The sequence below is a fragment of the Leptonychotes weddellii genome, unplaced genomic scaffold (assembly GCF_054177405.1).
Source record: "Leptonychotes weddellii isolate Sample4059 unplaced genomic scaffold, ASM5417740v2 HiC_scaffold_5850, whole genome shotgun sequence".
Classification (NCBI taxonomy): domain Eukaryota; kingdom Metazoa; phylum Chordata; class Mammalia; order Carnivora; family Phocidae; genus Leptonychotes; species Leptonychotes weddellii.
The window spans coordinates 7150-10625 of NW_028026783.1; the positions used below are offsets into that span (position 1 = coordinate 7150).

Consider the following 3476-nt stretch of genomic DNA (forward strand, 5'->3'; position numbering starts at 1 on the left):
TTTTCCCCTCACTCCAAAAACAGTGTAGTATTGAACTGGTCCAGCATAGTGCTTCTTGCCAGTTCTTTGTTTCTTCATTTTGTTCACAGATCTCTTGAGGCAAGAATTACAAGCAGTGCATTGTTTGTATTTCTGCCTTTTGGCAGCAAAAAAGAGTTTAAAAACACTCCAGTAAGGGTATTTCCCGTGCCCTGAAATAAAAGAACTAGATGAAAGTGCTACTCATTTGAGATCTGCAAAACTTTCCAGCTACAGCTAAATCTTGGCTTTTGACTCTTCTTCAGTTCTGAAACAAGGGAATCTGCCTTCTTCCTTGAAAATTTCTCATTTGACTGTAAACATTCTAAATGCATTCTACTATCTTTGAGGACAAAATTTATGTTAGAAAGTAGATATAATTCTAATAAGAACCATGTACAGGAGCCTTAATGTGTGGTTACACTGGCTGAACACTTTGCAAACATTATCTAATTTAACCCTTATGACAATCATGTAAAAGTTTGGTATTAAATTAAGGAAAATGAAGCAAAGATATTTATTTAATAGAGTAATTTGTCTAAGGATACTCAGCTAGTAAGTGGCAGACTGGGCATGAACACCACAGCCCATGGTCCTGATCACTACATTAGACAGTGTGACAAGATTAATAAACCAAAGCATTGTTTGCAGTGTGGTGGGGCAGTTCCAGCTCATTGGAAGTGTTTAAGAGCGTAGGTCTTAGACCAAGACTGCCTCAGATCAATTCTTTGCTGCTTTACTAATTAGCTATTATTTAATTGCTCTATGTCTCAGTTTTTTTCTCTTTAAAATGAGGATAATGATATGCGTTTTCCTTGGGTTGTTACAGGGATTAAATGATTTAACACATGTAAAGTGCTAATATCGCTTGGCACATACTAAATGCTCTCTAAGTGCTACCTATTCTTGTAAAAATGCATGAATCTTTTTCATCAGGATATCAATTTTTGGGTTTCCTGAGCAGCTACATCAATAATCTTACATTTAGTTGCGAGTGACTTTTAGATTAAAGTTGTTTCTATGTGATACCGAATGACAAAAAAAGCCAATTTGGAAACAAGTCAAACTAATTGCCAATTCAATGAAAATATCAGACTTATTATTTGATGGTCTGAGGAACAAAAGCAGCAACACTTTTTTTTTCCTTAAAGATTTATCTATTTATTTGAGAGAGAGAGAGAGAGAGAACACAAGCAGGAGGGGCAGAGGGAGAGGGAGAGAGAGAGAGAATTCCAAGCAGACTCCATGCTGAGTGCAGAGCCCTCTATAGGGCTCGATCTAAGGACACTGAGATCATGACCCCAGCCGAAACCGAGTCCCACGATCAACTGACTGTGCCACTCACGTGCCCTGCAGCAGTACTTTTTATAACACAGCTTTTTAAAAGTCTTTCTGTTGGTTGCATAATTATGACAAAGGCAAACTTCAATTTATTAAGAAGAAAAAGGAAGGAAAACCGATGGGGAAGTCAAGAATTTTTCAGTGTGGTTCCATACCATACCCTCTCTTGAGTAATGCAGAGAGTCTTGGAGCAAAATGTGGAGTGGTCACAATGATAGGAGTTAACCATGTGTTTTTTTCCCAGGGGTGCCCAAGAGTCCCTGTGCATCTTGGACAAATCAACTATCCTATAATTCAGTTTTTCCTGTTGTAATTGGTGAATTAAAGTTTTTTACTTAACCACTGCCTGAGGAGGTCTCAGAGCACTTGTGTACGGGGCATCTTCTAAGTGGTTTTGATATATAGAATGGAAACATGGGGCTGGCTGGAGCTTTATCTTTTTTTTTTTTTTTAGAATGTTCCACATAATAGTAATTTCGTATTATTAAATGTGTATATTTTCAAAAGATAGTTACAGTTTCAATAACAACTTTTCTTTAGAAAATTGGAAAATACAGAAAAGCATTAAGAATAAAATAGAAATCATTGTAACCCCACCATATTATATACATTGGTGCATTCATCTCCAGTAAAAGGTTGCTTTATTTGTTTATTTATGCATTTATTTAATTTTTGAAGGTTGTTGTTTTAAAGTGTTCATGTGGCTGGGTGATTTCTGAAGATACAGGATAAAATAAAAATTTGGTTATTAATGTCAGCCCCTAGAATGGAGTTATGTGGTACTTGATGCTACTTATTTTATCCTAAATTAAAAAAAATATATTTTGAGCTGAAATAAAGGTAGAATTGGTTAATCTGAAAGAATACCTCTGAGACTTGTTAAGTCAAAATAAGGCTGTATTGGCCATTCTGACATGGAAGGTGCTGGCATACCTGACTTCTCAGGAAACCACGTCAAAGCTGGAGCCGGAGCCAGACACAGAGGTGGAACCAGCGCCGGAGTCGGAGTACATGGAGCAGGAAAAACTACAATTTTGTATAGCTTACAGGTTGGAGAAGTCATTGCTACTATTCCTACCATTGGATTTAAAGCTGACACGGTAACATACGAGAGCCTTAGATTCCAAGTCTGGGATTTAGGAGGACAGACAAGTATCAGACCATACTGGGGATGTTATTATTCAAACACAGATGCAATCATTTCTGAGTAGGTAGTTGCGATGGAGACCGGACTGGCATTTCCAAAGGAGAGTTAGTTGCCATATTGGAGGAAGAAGAGCTGAGAAAAGCCATTTTAGTGGTGTTTGCAAGTAAACAGGACACGGAACAGGCCATGACTCTCTCAGATTTGGCAAGTTTACTTGGGTTACTTGTATGGAAGGACTGAAAATGACAACTATTCAAAACTTCAGCAACCAGAGGCGTTGGCCTTGATGAGGCAATGGAAGTGTTAGTTGGAACATTAAAGAGCAATCATTCAATCACTTCTGCACTTCTGAAATGAAGACCACATCACATTTCCCTTTGGAAATGTGTTAAGTGTGCTTCATGCTACTAAATGTTAAAAGAGTGTGATTGTTGACATATACTGAACTGACTACAATATATGTAATAAATATAAAGAGTATTTGGTTGCAAGGGTAACTCACCATGATTGAACCAACTGAATGTCTGTTCAATGTAATGTAAAATCCTTCCTTGCTTTCTTGTGTTATGTATTCTATTTGTATGGAATTCTTATTCAAATAGAGTCCCATTCAAGAATGTACTCTTATTGAGGAAAAAAACCCTCCTATTTTTGAATTAGTAGTTGCCGCTTGTTTGTATAAACACTAATAAATATCTTTTTTTTTTTTTGCATGACAAAGTCTTCACTTTCAAATGATTATCAGTACACCAAGTAAGAACATGTATACAAGTTCTTGAATTCTATCATCTAATAATTTTGATTAAGAGAAACTAAGAGCAGCCCGAACAATATATACTAGTATTCGTTCCACCCTTAGCCGAAAGGACGACTTAAGGCCGGCTGCTGCTTCACACAAGTTACAGTAACTATTTACTACTTTTTCATAGAGAAAGCCCCTGACCTTCAAGAAAGCTTTAGGGAAAAAAAA

The 3476-nt window shown here is 36.8% G+C and overlaps 1 pseudogene; it reads left to right on the plus strand.

Moving 5' to 3' along the window:
- The first annotated feature begins 2242 nt into the window (after nucleotides 1-2242).
- Nucleotides 2243-2864, plus strand: LOC102749103 (ADP-ribosylation factor-like protein 1 pseudogene; annotated as a pseudogene).
- The last annotated feature ends 612 nt before the right edge of the window (nucleotides 2865-3476 follow it).